We start from the raw sequence: 18,582 nt of genomic DNA on the forward strand, positions 1-18,582 counted from the left end.
TTATATATTATGTTCAGAGTAATGATCCTGAGACATTGCAGGATGCCGAATCAGTAAGAGGAGATTTCATTATGTTCATTAGACTACTTATTAAAACAAGAAAATGCACCGAGACAATTTAGGGACATTTCAAACAACAAGTGGCCTCTCATTAATCCATAGTTAATCAGAAACCCAATTAACCAGTATCCTCTATTCCAAGATTTTACTGTTTTTAGACTTATTTATTTTTCTTTACATCCATGACCAAATCACTGATCCAAATCTTAGCCATTTCACATTTATAACACTAAAATCAATGGATTATTCCTCCCTCAAACAATAGAAAAAGCTACCAGAATAATCACCTCAGAGACAGAAAAAGCAATTATTTAAACAAGAAATAGAGATGAATAAAGTGATACAATTCTGAGTTTTGCTTTAGAACACTCCAGATGTACTCTATAGGGTACATGTGCAATTAAAAAACAAGGAAAAAGAAATAAGTAAATAAAGCAACTATTTCCCAAGTATGCTTCTATTTCAATAAATCTTAATCTTTTCTGAATTCCAAAACCCTGTAAGTTTTAAAATATGCTAAATCGGGGTCTGTGGAAAATGTAAGTCACTGATGAGACTGTCGAAAGGCTACTTCTCTTTTGTGTGTGTGTCTTTGCTTTGCTTTTTCTTTTTTTTTTTCTTTTTTTTTTTTTAAATTTTTTTTTTTTCAACGTTTATTTATTTTTGGGACAGAGAGAGATAGAGCATGAACGGGGGAGGGGCAGAGAGAGAGGGAGACACAGAATCGGAAACAGGCTCCAGACTCCGAGCCATCAGCCCAGAGCCCGACGCGGGGCCCGAACCCACGGACCGCGAGATCGTGACCTGGCTGAAGTCGGACGCTTAACCGACTGCGCCACCCAGGCGCCCCTTCTTTTTTTTAAAGTAAGCGCTACGCCCAACACGGGTCTTGAACTCAAGACCCCAAGATCAGATCCTCTACTGACTGAACAAGCCAGGCACCCCTAGGTCATTTCTTTTTTATTCACTATATTTAAGAAGATAAAGCTAAAGCAGAATTCTTTGAAATCTTAGTGGACACTAACCTGGCTCAACTCTACAGAATAATAAGGCAAGATTATAAAATGATTTTGGTATTCAATTTTTGATTGTAACATTCAGGGAGAATTTTAAGCTTGGCCTATTAAGTCTTCAGATTCATTCATCACTCTGAACTCATTCCAAAATTACGACTTTCTTTTACAGGATATCCCTTGTAGCGTTCAGTTTTGTCTTCAATCAGTGAGGAAATTTTATTTTTATATTGACCATGAACATCTCCTCGTCAATTATTATTGTCCAAAATCACATTTCCACTTTTCAAAAAACCAAGACTCTAATTTCCTCTCTTTATACTGCCTTTGATTAGAACTTCTCGACCATTTGCCTTTCTTCAACTACTTCCTTTCACTGGTCAGTTAAGTCAGTCTTTCAGAAATATTATTTTTTATCTCTTTCTCTCTCCTGATTCTCCTTTACTTCTTACTGTTTCAACACAACTTTCCTCCTTATTCAATCTGTCAACCTACACATCTAGATTGAGTAAGTAGTGCACACCTAACAATGCGTGAGGTGAGAATTCGAGGGATATCAGAGATCTAGGCATGGAGCCTGCAGTCAAAGGCTGACCTTCTAGTTAGGAAGACAGCAAACATATCAGAGGAAACAAAACCACGAGGAAACCATTACACTAAGCCATGCGATCCTAGCTGCCGGTGTAACTCTAGAAACTCCTTGTTGAGAAAACCAAGCAGCTGAAGGCTCAAAAGTAGAGAAACAAACCCATGACACCATCTGCCCGGAAAGCTTATGCAAATCTGCAGAGGTGTGAAGCCTTCTCAGTGCTGCCTCTGAACTTGGAGCCTATGTACATCGATGAGAAAACAAACAGTGACTGTAACTAGGTAGATGGTGGATTTATATAAACTTGAACACATCTCCTTTCTGACTGTATTAATTTAGCTGATTGTCACTAAACATGATTAAGCCATTGTCCAGGTACAAGTATCAGAAAAGTATTTGTGGGGGGGGGGGGGGGAGGGCGGGGAGACAGAGACAGAGAGGTAGAGACAGAGACAAAGACAGAGATACAGATAGAGACAAAGAAACAGAGATTTAGCCTGGTGGGAATCAGTCAAAAGATGCATGATTAGTGATCCAACCTGTTCCACCAACATAAACCCACATATCATTGGGTGGAAATATCACCAGATAGTAGGCCTGCTCTCTTAATTAAGTCCTGTCTTATGTGTACCATATAAAAAATAACTACAAGACACATCTTACAGCAGGTACTACCCTGGATAGACATGAAGTCACACATGGATTTGGGATTACCATAGTCTCACCCTGACTATGACTGTCACAGAGATTGACGTTTAACCTCAGCTGAAGGCGTGTGCATACCTATGCACTTAGTCTTTCCCCAGTTTATTCTAGTTTCACAAGGTGGAGGTGTTTGATTTCTGGTCTGGGAGGGATGTTCCACCCCATGCCTTCTAGGGGATGTTTACTTCAGGTCAACCGACAGGTAAGGAAAAGAAACTTCATCACCTAAAAATATAAGAAAGTGGTGCCCTCTGCAGGACAAAGTGGAAACTGCAGCCCTGGTGATTTTTTTTTTTTTAGGAGGGTGATCTGCGCTAGATTACCTCTCTCCACAATGTGGCGCTGCTGTTCTCAGTGTCATTTTTCAGCCAGCTTCCGAGGCAGGTATGAGGAGGGGACAAGGAGGAGAGAGAGGAGACAGTACAGGGTGGGGTTACAAGGGATTAGGAGGAAGGAGAGGTTAAGGAAGAAGGTAAGGAAGAAAGCCAGTTTTTCTGCCTGATAGAGCTTCCCTAGCACTTCAAGTCAGATCCACTGCAATAAGTAAAGTAATCCCCTAAACCAAGTAATTCATTTTGGATAATTTAATCCAATAGTTCTCAACCCGGCTGGCCAACAAAATCACCGGGGGGACGTTTTTAAAGATACCAGTTCCTGGGGCGCCTGGGTGGCGCAGTCGGTTAAGCGTCCGACTTCAGCCAGGTCACGATCTCGCGGTCCGTGAGTTCCAGCCCCGCGTCAGGCTCTGGGCTGATGGCTCAGAGCCTGGAGCCTGTTTCCGATTCTGTGTCTCCCTCTCTCTCTGCCCCTCCCCCGTTCATGCTCTGTCTCTCTCTGTCCCAAAAATAAAAAAATAAAAAAATAAAAAAAAAGATACCAGTTCCTAACTGCAGAGTGTTATGCTAAGTGAAATAAGTCACACAGAGAAAGACAGATACCATATGTTTTCACTCTTATGTGGATCTTGAGACACTTAACTGAAGACCATGGGGGAGGGGAAGGGGAAAAAAAGTTAGAGAGGGAGGCATGCAAACCCTAAGAGACTCTTAAAAACGGAGAATAAACTGAGGGTTGATGGGGGGTGGGAGGGAGCGGAAAGTGGGTGATGGGTATTGAGGAGGGCACCTGTTGGGATGAGCACTGGGTGTTGTATGGAAACCAATTTGACAATAAATTTCATCTTTAAAAAAAAAGTTACCAGTTCCTAGATTCTATTCAACCCCAAGAAAGTCTGATTCGTAAATTTGAGGAGGGGCCCAGTCATCTGTCTTCAAAAAGTTCTCCTGAAGATCATTGGTGGTTCGTCTACATAAGATTTGGAAGGGAAAAAATAGTTTAAGAGGAATCAGTTCTTGCAGGACTCTGCAAATAGAGCTTCCATTTCTCAAGTCAATAACAGCGAATGTAATGAGAATCTTTTCTGTACCGGTGAGTTCTCTATGAAATAAGAGCACAATTTGTTGAGTAAATTCATCGATGTCTTTTAGGAGCTTACTAAGGAGACCTCTGTTCAGTGTTTTCTCCTGCCCATTTTTGGCAAAAACTCTGTGAAACAACAGATTCATAATTCCCTAGTACCAGACCGCACTGTCTCCCTTTTACGTACCATCATCCCAGTTAGGGAACAAGGGTGATCCGGCTATCTTTGACATCATTCAGAACTGAGTTTGAATCCTGACTTGATAAGTCATCAACTATGGGACATAGTTATCTAAAAATTTATCTAATCTTTTAGATATCTAATCTTTCTGAACCTTTATTTATAACAGGAGATAGTCATACCTGCCTCTAAAGTCTGTTACAAGATTCAAATGAGATCATTTAAAGTTCTTAGCAACCTGCCTGGTGCATGGTGTTTAATAACTATCATTTATTAATAGTAGTAGTAGCCTGCCACCTTGATCTCTAGACCTTGTCTAAGTACGTGTCATCCATTGACCCTCTATGTTCAAATTTTTCCATGCCCTAATGCCCTGTTTTGAGGAGAACTATTGACCTTACCTCTATAACCTATAAAGAAAGGAAAGTGTGCTTCCCGCCCCAGAATCGTCACAGGTAAATGTAATAACTATATTTCTCCATCCTAATTCCCTTTCCCATGCCTCTATCTGTAATTTAGAATGATTTTGTTGGAATTTACCTGAGTGGGAGTTTTCAGACTTTCGTAAGCAATAGGATAATCAGGAGCACATATACAAAGTGCAGTTTCCTAGGCTACTTGGCGGGATTCTGCACTTGATTTTAAGCAAAATGCTGAGAAACGATGGGCAGGATTCTGATCATTGTGTGGTACACCTTAAACATATACAATGTTATATGCCAATTATATCTCAATAAAGCTCTTGGGGCAGGGGGAGTTACCTAGTCCCAGGGTAGCAAACTGAAAAGCTCTTGGAGGCCAAGCAGATCATGCACCTGGATGAAGAAGCAGAGTGTAAGGACAATGTTTACCAAACAGAACTGGAAAGTACATGCCCTGCATATCTTTCTTTTTAAAAATTAAGTTATAATGTACTAATTGAAATCATCTTCTAAACAAATAAAATCTGTTGTTAAGCCAGGAAAGATAAAATGACTTGCTCAATGTTACTTGTAGTGGTAGAGGTGGGCCCAGAGCCTCACTTTGTGAATACCCTGGTTCCTATGCCATGTTGTTTCACAAGCGGACTCAATAGTCTCCTTCTTCTTTGGCCCAAGACTAAATATCATACCCAGCTGGAGAAAAGGAAAAATAGCATTTGGAAAGTCCAGCTCAGGATTACTCTAGCCTGGACTATTTCCCCAAACAGAGTTTTCTTAGAGAAAAGCAGTAAGAATTCATGGAGGAAGACTTTTCCCTGGGGCCCCAAGTGCAGAGATCTGTCAAACTGCAGACAAATAGCATCAATTATTTTGTGACGGATCTTCACACTATTTAAATATTTCTTTTTGTTTTTTTTTTAACGTTTATTTACTATTAAGACAGAGAGACACAGAGCGTGAGCAGGGGAGGGGGAGACAGAAGGGGAGACACAGAATCCAAACCAGGCTCCAGGCTCTGAGCTGTCAGCACAGACCTGACGCGGGGCTCGAAGTCACAAACTGAGAGATCGTGACCGGAGCTGAAGTCAGTGGCTCAACCGACCAAACCACCCACGCGCCCCTAAAAGTTTATTTTTCAAAGCAACCAAAGCAGTTTTATTCTTCTTGAGAGGGCTATCCGCCTGGTAATGGTGATCAATAACAAAAACTAATAGACTATATTAGTCCTTACAGATGTCCCAAACATATCATTAAGTGGAAAACCCAAATTGCAATATTGATTGCAAAAAATATAGATTGTAAAGCAGTGGGAATATACATATACATATATATATATTTATATATATATATTTCTTTTTATATATATATATTTCTTCATATATATATATGAGGAAAGTATTCCCGTTTTATTTTATATATCTCTAAATTTTTAAAAAGACAACTAGAATGTCTCATTTTTGTACATCTTTTCAAAAATCAAATACAAATACTAGATAAACAGCAGTGATGACAGCATAGTTATTTAATCTCTCTAAATCCCCACATAATAACCAAGAGCAACCCCCCCCCAAAAAAACAACCCAGAAACCAAGAGAGCAACAGAGAGTAAGACCAAAATCTACATCAAGCAGGAGAGAGCAATTCAACAACAGCCACAACATTTGCATAATTTCAGCGTCTGTGCAAGAAAGCAGAGGAAGCAACAAGACATCTGACAGACCCCCAAACTGGAAAACTCCAAAATAGCCAAGAGGAAAGGGAGGTGAGTCAATTTGAAAACATGAGATTAAACGGAGAGTTTGGCCTAATCCTATTAGTGGCTTAGAGCATGGGGCCCATGGTAAAACCTGAAGGGGTTAGAGCAATCTAACCCCTTAGAAACTCTTGAAACTGACCAACCAGGGCTCCATTCTGGGACATGGCCACACACTGAGAGCAACTTCTGGGTGTAGAATCAAAATTGAGTAGGATTGGGATAATAGAGTCAAGGAAAGACAAGGTCCAGATCAAGTGGGGGAGGGAACAATGTCAGGAAGCTGTAGTAATCAAGGCACCATACTTTTAAACTATACTCATATCTCCTAAAATTTTAGGAAAACCAACAGCACATTAAAGAACAACACCAACAGGGGGCGCCTGGGTGGCTCAGTTGGTTAAGCATCCGACTTCGGCTCAGGTCGTGATGTCACAGTCCATGAGTTCGAGCCCCGCGTCAGGCTCTGTGCTGACAGCTCAGAGCCTGGAGCCTGCTTTGGATTCTATGTCTCCCTCTCTCTCTCTCTGCCCCTCCCCCTCTTGTGCTTGCTCTCTCTCTCTCAAAAATAAATAAACATTAAAAAATTTAAAAAACAACAGAAAAGTATGAAGTTTAAATCCGATAAAAGAAGATATTATACAGAAAAGGAAAGAAAGAAGCAGAACATTTGTACAGATAATGCCAGAAAGACTAAAACTATTATACTCTGTTTCCAAACAAACAGAAAACCAATTAAAAATAATACAAGACATAAAAGAAGAGTTGAAATAAAAAATAGAAAAACTCATGAATTAAGTGATAAAACTCATGGAAGAATTAGAAATAAAAGAAAAAATTTCAGAAATAAAGATTAAATGACGAGGAACATCACAGTGAAAAATACAACAGATAATGCCTTTGGATAAGTAAACGGTAACAAAGGAGGGAAGTTTAAAAACCAGAAAGAAGTAAAACATTAAAGAGAAAGCAACAAATACTGAAGATAAAAATAAGAACATCCAATGGAGAGATAATGATCTATACAATTATTGTTGTGAGAGACTCCAACTATATTGGGAACATAAATGTTTAGGAATTTTTAACTTTTTAGTTAAAATTTAAACTAAAAAAAAAAAAGATTAAAAGTTCACTTGATGCAATTGAAGCTGTTTCACTAATTAGAATCCCAATCTCCTTTCCTAGGGAAGCTATCCTCTAGCTAGTTACAAAAAAGATCACTCAGGTGAAGACAGTAATAGAAGTCAGGATCCCTTACATCTTAGACTGATCCAGATTTTATGGTTCCTGGAAGTTATACAATGTGGGGAGACTTCTTTAAGAAAAAGGACAAAAAAATGCCTTATTTTTGTAAATTTTACAAAAACAGGGCAGTTCAAGGGGCCCTAATTTAGTCTTGGAGGTCCATCTCTGCCCATGCTTACTTCTAATACCAGAATAGGCTCTCCTCTAGCTTTTTTTACGTGATTTCTTTCAAAAAGACTTTACTTTTCTAGAGGACTTTGAGGTTCACAGCAAAATTATGAGCAAAGCGCAGAGATTTTCCATATACCCCTATCCCCACACATGCACAGTCTCCCCCATTATCCACATCACTCACCAGAGTGGTACCTTTATAACTGAGAACATACACTGATACATCATAATTATCTAAAGTCCATAGTTGACATTAGGGTCTACTCTGGCGGCTGCACATTCTATGGATTTGTACAAATGTGCAATGGCATCTATCTGTTATTATGATATCACGCAGAGTAGTTCCACTGATGTAAAAATCCTTGGTCCTCCACCTATTCATGCCTCCCCACCAATACTTGGCAACCACTGATCTTCATCTCCATAGTTTTGCCTTTTACAGAATGTCCTTTAGCAGAGTGCCGTTGCTGACATGGAATAGCTTGCTTTTATTTTTTCCTTTATCTTATTTTCTATTTTTTCTATTGTGGTACAAAATATATAACACAGTATTCACCACCTTAAATACTTTTGAGGATACAGTTCAGTAGTGTTAGGTATATCCACATTTTTTGTGAAATCGATCTATTCTCTTTCCTCTTGCCCCAAACGATCTCCTTTTTTGTACTCTGCTTTTTCTCGACAGCATCCACATCACTCAGATTCAAAATCTCAGAAACAACCAACAACCTCTGAGTACTTCTGTTCCACTTATTAACTCCATTCAGCTCCACCTGTAAGTTCTGGTGGTTGAGTCAGCCTCCAAGAAAGATGTTTCTCATGTAATCAGTCCCCCCCTTTCCAAGGTAATAATTGTAAGAGTTTTATAAGTGATTCTCTTATTTCCAGGATCTCTCCCCTGGAGCCATTTTTTAAAACCCAAATGAACATTTTTTATAAAAGTTTTTCATCATGTTATTCCTCTGTTCAGAAAACACTTCAGTGACTCCCCCTACAAAATAAAATATGGTGTCCTTAGCCTATCATACGAGGTTCTGCATAATGTGCCATAACTTATCTTTTTAGCCTCATATCCAACAAGCATGGTGTGATTTCAGGGTATTAACAAGAAGAAAAGAGCCATTTTCTTAAATTTTTTTTTTTTTTCAACGTTTTTTTTATTTTATTTTTGGGACAGAGAGAGACAGAGCATGAACGGGGGAGGGGCACAGAGAGAGGGAGACACAGAATCAGAAACAGGCTCCAGGCTCTGAGCCGTCAGCCCAGAGCCCGACGCGGGGCTCGAACTCACGGAGCGCGAGATCGTGACCTGGCTGAAGTCGGACGCTTAACCGACTGCGCCACCCAGGCGCCCCGCCATTTTCAATGTACAAAGTAGAGAATGCATCTCCAATACCATCACATAACAGTACTATGAGCCTGGTTTCATTAGTTTTTGCATCTCAAAGAATGCCTTTCCAACCCCAAACGATGTAAGACTACACACCATTGTGAAATCACAGGCAAGAGAAGTAAAATGTTCTTGCTTCTTGAATGTCTGCATTATTTTCTTTTGGAAGTAACAGAAGTATAACTCCTCTGGAAAATCGTGGAACCAAAGTACTGAAAAAAATCTTCTGATCTGTCCACTTCTCTTTACATCCATTGCTACCACCCTTGGCCAAAATCCACCATCTCTCACCTGGACTATCACAGTAGCCTCCTAAATTGTTCTCCCTGCTTCTATTCTACACCCCTCTAATCCATTCTTCACACAGCAAGCAGAAAACATTCTCCTACAATATAAGCCATACGTGATGCTTCCCTGCTTAAGCGCTCCTATGGCTTCCCATTGCCCTTAAAAATAAAACCCAAGCACTTTGAAGGCTCTTTCTCATCTAGTTTGTTCTACCTCTTTGACTTTATCTCCCCTCTTTGCTTGCTATGCTTCAACCATACAGCTCTTCCTTTTGCTCTGGACACCTGCCCAGCTTGTTCCTACCTTTAGGCCCATTGCATTTACTTTTTTCACTAGAATGCTCTTTTCTGGATTTATGCCAGATGGCTCCTTTTTATCTTTCAGATTTCACCTCATAAATCGCCTCCTCAGAAATGCTTTCTATGAGCATACAATTTAAATAGACCTTTAGTCATTTCCTATTAATTACCTTGTTTCATAATACGTATCATCTGAAATTATTTTGCCATTGGTTCATTTTATATCTCCCTCCCACCTCTGTAATAAAAGCCCCATGACAAGAGTTGGTCTGTTTTCTTCACAGCTGTATCCCTGTCCATGGAACAGTTTCTAGCACAATACAGGCACTCATTAAATGTGTTGAATGAATGAACTACCTTCAAGCAATCTGAAAGGAGAGAAGCCTGTTCTCTCCTTAAATATCTCCAGAGAAGATTCCACCACTTTCTGAAAAATGAATTCCAGCATCCAATAACTTTTAGTTGTCAGAAAGGTCCTCCTAATATCCAGCTTAAATCCTTCCTAAGGCAATTGCTGTCTCTTCTCATTTGATTCTCAATGGAATCATTAAATTGCCTTTTTATGTCAGTAATAAGTTTGTTATTGGCTCTCCTAACAGTAGTGCTACTTCTCACGCTTTCTAACACTGTTCTCTTCTGTTCTTGTCAAAGTTCTCTGTCTCAAGCTTCATTTGTGATCCCAACACTGAACACAAATATTACTGCTTGAAATAATGCCTATGTAAGAAAATCTCAACTTGAAAAGAGTAGTCCTGGGGCACGTGGGTAGCTCAGTCAGTTAAGTACCTGACTCTTGATTTCAGCTCAGGGCATGATCTCACAGTTTGTGGATTTGAGCCCTCCATCAGACTCTACACTGACAGTGCAGAGCCTGCTTGGGATTCTCTCCCTCTCTCTCTGCTCCTCCCTTGCTCATGCACTCTTTCTCTGTCTCTGGGTCTCTCTCTCTCCCTCTCTAAATAAATAAATAAACAAACACACACACACACACACACACACACACACATTAAAAAAAAAAGTAGTCCTTACATCATCCCACCTCTTCCTTGACCTCCTTTTCTACAGGTTCTGCATATGAATTCATAAGTGTCTGTTGTGAAAGTGGTTGGACCTTCTCAAGAATCTGTAGGTGTAAATAAGAAGATGCAAAATAACTAGAGGACATAAATCGTAGAAAAGCTTCTCAACATGACTGGCCCACTTGTATTTTGGCCACTCCACACAAAGCAAGTCATAGGCACAAGGTCTGAAATTCCAACAATCCAGAAGAGAGTTGAATGAATAACTGTGAAGACATACTTTAGTGAGAAGATTAAAAGTGGGCTTTGGGGGTAAATCTCAAAGTTGAGATGAGGAAAAAGTAAAACTAAGGACCTCATCTTGGCTGAACTAAAGAGAGAAAGGATTTTTTCATACTTGAATCAGAATAGTTAGGGGGATTGGAGCACACTGATGTGCTCATGTGATGTGATGGTGGCATCAGCCATCCATGCTGTATAGCCCTCTGGGACCATCTAAACTTGTGTATGAGGAAAAAGGAAACCAAAAGTATTCAGCCCAATGAATACTGATAAGTCTGTGTGAATGTAGACAAATTATATATAGAAATATCAGTTAGAGAATATCATCTAAGATGAACAAAAGTCATAATGAGAAAAAAGAAAGAAATCATTACCTCTTGGAATGTGCTCACCAATTTTCCCATAGCCTATAGGAGAATGACAATCCTACTGGGAAATAAGAAGACAAAAAAGGTAAAGCCTAGCATATAAGACCAAGACAAAAGGTTGGGCATGTAGTCTACTGAGAAGTAATGGTACTTACCTAAAGATAGATCTTGAGTCTCAACGTATTTGCTTCTTGTAAGAAGCAAAGCTGACACTTGTAAAATCTCATAAAGTGATGGGGAGTGGAAAGAGAGAATAAGTCCATAGCAGCATCAAGAAACAAGAAAGAGCATCTCTCTTCTGTGAGAAGTGTTAAGGTGATTTGCAAAGATAAAAAGCAGCCAAGATAGTCACACGGAGATGGGTAAGGTGGCAAGGGAAATAAAAACACTCAAAGGTTATTATCTTGTTTGTGAAAAAGACAGAGACACTGATTAACCTGAGATGTCAGTAAAAAAATATAAATTAAATATGTATTCTAAAATTTAAGGTCAATCGCTAAAGAATAGGATAAAGATATACAATTTCTAAATGGCTAGAGAAGAAATAGGGAACCAACTTATGAAAGGAGTATTTATGATGGTGATGGTGATGATGATGATGATGAGGGAGATGATGATGACAGTAGTCATGACACAAAAAGAATCCATTAAGTGGATAACATAAAATAAGAGGTGGATACAACCAAACATATCAGTAATCACAAAAAAACTGATTGAATTAAATTTCCACCTGAAAGAACAGGCTCTCTTTTTATTTGAAAATAAAAACTCTAAGGGGCGACTTGGTGGCTCAGTTGGTTAAGCGTTCAACTCTTGATCTCAGCTCAAGGCTTGTTGTCAGGATTGTGAGTTCAAGCCCCGTGGTGGGCTCCATACTGGGTGTAGAGCCTACTTTAAAAAAAAAACAACCACACTAATTCAGAGCCATGTGCTGTTTCCAAGGTACATGCCTAAAGCAAAATGAAACCAAAAAGAAAAACAGGGAAAAGGGAAAAAATACAGCAGACATTATAGAGAGAAGCTTAAAATGTATTCATATAAGATGAAAAGAGATTTCAAGGCTAAAAACTTGAAATGGGACAGAAAGGGATATTTCACATTAATGAAAGTTCAAAGCATTAAGAAGATATGACCATCTTAAAATTTTATGCACCTAACTCACAGCTTTAGAATTTATAAACAAAAATGAGAAACATAAAGGAGAAATTAAAAATTACAATATCAGTATGAGAAACTTAAATATACTTCTTCAAGAAATGTATAGACTATGTAAGTTGAAAACACATAGGAGCAGTATGAATTCATGTTTAGCTTAAGATAAAATACAGATGGATACATTTACAAATATTTATAGATATATACACACACACAGGTTAGGATACATGCATGTATTTCCTTGCTTTATAAGCTGAGAAGGCCTTGAGGTAATGATACCTTAGTAGGAATGAGCACACCTAGTGCCAAGATCTTGGTTCTAATACCAGTCTCCAATAAAAACAACCAGGGTCCTTGGGGAAATGGCTGTTCTCAAACTGGGCCAGGAAATATACAAGATAAGCCTGGAGATTCTTATAGTGCCAGAAAGTAGGAAAGGGCTCAAAAACAAGACAAACAACAACAACAAACTCACAATGACAGAGGTATGTCAAAGGGACACAAGAGCCAACTGAAAGAGCTCCCAGTGGCCAAATGTGAAACAACTAGAGCAGGAAAATAAATAAAGCAATAATTAGTTATAATTCAAGGTATAAAATAAATATTTAGGAGTCCTTACCAATACAAGTAAAAGATTGAATAAATGAATGAATGAATGAGTGAATAATAAATTAGATGCATCCCCCATGTAGAAGAATTCCATGTAGGGCCTCAGTCAGTTAAGTGTCTGAATCTTGATTTTGGCTCAGGTCATGATGTCACAGTCATGAGATCGAGCACCGTGTTGGGCTCTGCACTGACAGTGTGGATGGAGCCTGCTTGGGATTCTCTCCCCGCCCCACCCGCTCCATTCCCCCCCACCTCTCCCTTTCAAAAATAAATAAATAAACATTAAAAAAATTAGAAGAATTCCAAGTAACTTATGTATGCATTCCACTCTCAAGGAGGTGGATGAAAACTCCCCACTCCTTAAGTGTGGGCTGCACACAGTGACCTCTTTCCAAAGATTACAGTATGGAAATGGGGGAAAAACCACTGAACACAAATACTACTAACAAACAGTATCTCAGCCACGTGATCAAGGTCAACATCAGTAGTGATTGTCATGTTGATAGTATGTATTCTAGATACGTGATGAAAATGGCACTTTACCCTCTCTGGTCTTCCTCCCTCAAACCATAACTGTATCTAATCATCAGAAAAATATCAGACAAATTGCAGCAGAGGGTCATCTTACAAAATACTTGACCAGTTTTCTCAAAACTGTCAAGGTCATCAAAAACCAGGAAAGCCTGAGCAACTATTACATGAAAAATTATAATATTCAGGGGAAACTGGGTGTTGTAATATTAAGGGAAAACTCTATTATCTTTGGACTTTTTCTGTAAACCTAAAACTGCTCTAAAATATAAAATCTGGGAGTGCCTGGGTGGGTCAGTCAGTTGAGCATCTGACTCTTGGTTTCGGCTCAGGTCATGATCTCACGGTTTGTGGGTTTGAGCCCGGCATGAGGCTCCATGCTATCAGCCTCATCAGCTATCAGCATGGAGCCTACTTGGGATTCTCTCTCTCTCCCTCTCTCTCTGGCCCTCCCTGCTCAAGCTCTCTGTCAATAATAAATAAATAAACTTAAAAAAATAAAAAATAAAATAAAATAAAATAAATATTTTTTTAGGGGCACCTAGGTGGCTCACTTGGTTGGGCATCTGACTCTGTTTCGGCTCAGGTCATGATCTCAGGGTTGGTGTGTTCAAGTCCCACATCAGGCTCTGCACTGTAAGTGCAAAGCCTGCTTGGGATTCTCTCTCTCCCTGCCTCTCTACCCCTTCCCTGCATGTGTGCTCTCTCTCTCTTTCCCTCCCTCTCTCTTAAAATAAATAAACTTGAAAAAAATTTTTTAATAAAAAATAAAATCTATTTTAAAATTAAAGGAATGATAGACACAAACATATAGAAGGACAAAAAACTTGAATAATACAATTAAGAAGCTTGACCCAGAACTTCCAGTTCTGTTAGTATGGCAGACTGAACAACTCCACTGAAAGCATCTAAATATGCTAGATAAAATATTTTTAGAAATCTCCTTAATAAATGAATTCCATGAGCCAACAGATAGTAAGGACTTCTTCGGGACCAGTTGCTTAGATTGCTCTCACCTGAGCAAGGGACCAGGCATGAGTTCTAGGAAAGGCCCAGACTGCACAAAGAAGTTTCCATGTGCAACTTGCACCAACAAGACCCAGTACTGCCAGCTGACAGGTAAAGCCTGGTACAGTGGGGAGTAAGCCACAAAAACCAGGCTATGCTCCAGCCTAGGCTGCAGGGTCCTGTTCTATCTTACCTTGGCTGTCTCAATAACCCAGCCTGCACTAAGGTTGTGATCCCACAGCCCAAAGTTGGGATGCCAGCACATCTTTGACCTGGGGCTTGGACCCCATAAGGAGCAGCCAGCTGAAAGTTGGCCTCCCCCAGGAAGAACCTGTAGAACCAAGTTTGGGGTGACTTTCCAAATGTATACCCCATTAGGTCTTTGAGAAAGAAAGAAAGAAAGAAAGAAAGAAAGAAAGAAAGAAAGAAAGAAAGAGAATGAAAAGAAAAGAAAAAGAAGAAGAAAAAGAACAAGTTACTGCTTATGTTCTCTTCTTGGATTTTTATGGTTTCAGTTCTCACATTTAGGTCTTTAATCCATTTTGAATTTATTTTTGTGTATGGTGTGTGAAAATGGTCCAGTATCATTCTTTTGCACATTGCTGTCCAGTTTACCAACACCATTTGTTGATTAGACATTATTTTTTCCCATTGGATATTCTTTCCTGCTTTGTCAAAGATTAATTGACCATATAATTGTGGGTTCATTTCTGAGTTTTCTATTCTGTTCTATTGATCCATGTTTCTATTTTCGTGCCAGTATCATACTGTTTTGATTACTACAGTTTTGTAACATAAGTTGGAATTGAAGTCTGGAATTGTGATGCCTCCAGCTTTGTTTTTCTTTTTCAAGGTTGCTTTGGGCTTTTGTGGTGCTATAAAAATTTTAGGATTATTTGTTCTAGCTCTGTGAAAGGGGCTGTTGGTATTTTGATAGGGATTGCATTAAATGTATAGATTGCTTTGGGTAGTATACAAATTCTTTATAGACATGTCTCCTGAGACAAGAGAAACAAAATAAAAAATAAAGTACTGGGACTACATCAAAATAAAAAGCTTCTATACAGCGAAGGAAACAATTCATGAAACTAAAAGGCAACCTATGGAATGGGAGTAGATATTTGCAAATGAAATATCTAATAAAGGGTCAGTATCCAAAATATATAAAGAACTTATAAAACTCAACACTCAAAAAAACAAATAACCCAATCAAAAATGGGCAGAAGACACGAATAGATATTTTTCCAAAAAAGACATACAGATGGCCAACAGACACGTAAAAAGATGCTCAACATCACTATCATCAGGAAATACAAATCAAAACCAGGATGAGATACCACCTCACACCTGTCAGAATGGCTAAAATCAATAATACAAGAAACAACAAGTGTGGACCAGGATGAGGAAAAAAGGGAATCCTCTTGCACTGCTGGTGGGCATGCAACTGGTATAGCCACTTTGGAAAACAGTATGGAGGTTCCTCAAAAAGTGAAAAATAGAACTACCCTACAACCCAGCAATCACACTACTAGGTATTTACCCAAAGAATACAAAAATACTACTTCAAAGGGATACATGCACCCCAATGTTTATAGCAACATTATCTACAATAGCCAAATTATACAAACAGCCCAAGTGCCCAACGATTGATAAATGGATAAAGAAGAGGTGGTGTATATATATACAGTGGATATATATTACTCAGCCATAAAAAGAATTAAATCTTACCATTTGCAATGACATGGATGGAGCTAGAGTATTATGCTAAGCAAAGTAACTTAGAGAAAGACAAATATCATATGATTTCACTCACATGTGGAATTTAAGAAACAAAACAAATGAACTTAGTGGGGGAAAGAGAGACAAACCAAGAAACAGACTCTCAACTATAGAGAACAAACTGATGGTTAGCAGAAGGGAGGTGGGTAGGGGGATCGGTGATGGGGATTAAGGAATACACTTGTCATGATGAGCACCAGGCATTATATGTAAGTGTTGAATCACTGTGTTGTACACCTGAAACTAATATGACACTGTATGTTAACTAACTGGAATTTAAATAAAACATTAACAAAAATAAAAGAAAAAGGAAAGCAACCAATATAATTCATGTATTTTCATATTAAAGAAAGCGTGTTTATTCACTAGATGGATAAAATGTATAGGAGAAAATGTATAATCAAAAAAAATTATAAAACTAGGAATAAATGGGAACTTCCTTTATTTGATAAAGCCTCTACAAAAACTCCCTATATCATTTATCCATCACTGCCTGACAAATTACCCCAAAGCTTAATGACTTAACACAATAATAAACACTTATGTTCTCACACAATTTCTGCAGGTCAGAAATTTGGAGGACCTTAGCTGGGTGGTTCTAGTTTAGGGTTTCATAAGAAACACTAAGAATATTGGCCAGTACTGCAGTCATCTGAAAGCAGGACAGGAGCTGGAGAAGCCTCTTCCAAAGGGGCTTACTCACAGAGTTGGCAAATTGGTGCTCGATGCTCGCAGGAGACCACTCTGCCACATTGACCCTCCCATAGCACTGCCTAAGAATGCTCCCAACACAGCATCTGGCTTCCAAAAACGAGCAAAGCAAAACAGCACTATCTATTATAACCTAGTCTCAGAAGTCAAACTGTCATTTCCTCAGTACACTATGACACAGGCCAGCCCTATTCAGGGTTGAAGTGTGAATATCATTAGACAAAGACCATTTGGGGGTGATCTTGGGGACTGGTTATCACAACACCATGCTGAATATCTTATTTCATGGTGAAACATTCAAATTATCCCCTATAAGTTCATGAACAAGAAAAAGGTTGCCATTACCATTGCTTCTATTCAACAGTGGACTAGAGGACTTAGCTGACACAGAAAAACAAGAAAAAGGAACCAATGGAAGAAAAAGTCACTATTTGCGGATCATATAGATGGGTCAACATAGGAAAGGCAAATATATATATACCACAAAGCATGAGAAGTAGGTGAATAATGTTTCTCAATACAAAGCCAATGCGTAAAAGTTAGCTTAATTGTTATATATCAACAACATCAGTTAGAAAATGAAACTTTAAAAAATGATTTCACTTACAACAGCATAAAAATATGAAGTACTTAGGAATAAACCTAACAAAATACATCTATGACCTTGATGGAAAATATTGTAAGACTTCACTGAAAACATTATAGAAGACCTGAATAAATGGAGGGCTTTATCACAGTCGTGGACTAGAAGACTCAGCGTTGGGAAGATGCCAGTTCTCCCCAAATTGATGTACAGATCTGATAAATTCCAATCAAAATCCTGAAAGTGTTTTGGGAGGAGGGAAGGATTGACAAGGTGATTCTGAAGAACAAGACCGGGGGACTTGCCATACAAAATATAAGGAATTATTATAAATCCCTAGTAATTAAAAATGTATCATACTGATTTAGAGACAATGAAACTAATGGAATAAAATAACCCATGCATAAATGGAAACTTGGTGTATGATAGAGCTGATAATAAAGAGCAGTGGGGAAAGGATGATAGCTTTTCTGATAAATGGCACTTGGCTATCCAGAGGAAAAATAACTACCTTACCCCATACACACAAATCAATTTTAAGTGAATCTATAACCTAAAATAAAGAATAAACTATAATATTTTTAGGACACAATATCAAAGACCATCTTTACAACTGACCAATAGGAAAGGATTCTTTTTTTTTTTTTACCTTTTTTAAAATTCATATTTGAGAGACAGAGAGATACAGAGCACGAGCAGGGGAAGTGCAGTGAGAGAGGGAGACACAGAATCCAAAGCAGGCTCCAAGCTCTGAGCTGTCAGCACAGAGCCCAGTGTGGGGCTCAAACCCACAAACGGTGAGATCATGACCTGAGCCGAAGTCGGATGCTTAACTGACTGAGCCACCCAGGCACCCCTGGTAGGAAAGGTTTCTTAAACAAAACATAAGAGGCACAAGTTAATAACAATGGTAACAATAACAATAATAAATTGGATTGAATCTTGGATGTCAACAATTCTACAATGCACCATTACTTTAAGAAAGAAAAATTAAATTATAGG

The 18,582-nt window shown here is 38.7% G+C and overlaps 1 protein-coding gene across 1 annotated transcript in view; it reads left to right on the plus strand.

Moving 5' to 3' along the window:
- The window catches only part of WNT8B (Wnt family member 8B), a 54,260-nt gene that overhangs the window by 829 nt on the left and 34,849 nt on the right, over positions 1 to 18,582 (plus strand). The window lies entirely within an intron of this gene.

The sequence above is a fragment of the Prionailurus bengalensis genome, chromosome D2 (assembly GCF_016509475.1).
Source record: "Prionailurus bengalensis isolate Pbe53 chromosome D2, Fcat_Pben_1.1_paternal_pri, whole genome shotgun sequence".
Taxonomy (NCBI): domain Eukaryota; kingdom Metazoa; phylum Chordata; class Mammalia; order Carnivora; family Felidae; genus Prionailurus; species Prionailurus bengalensis.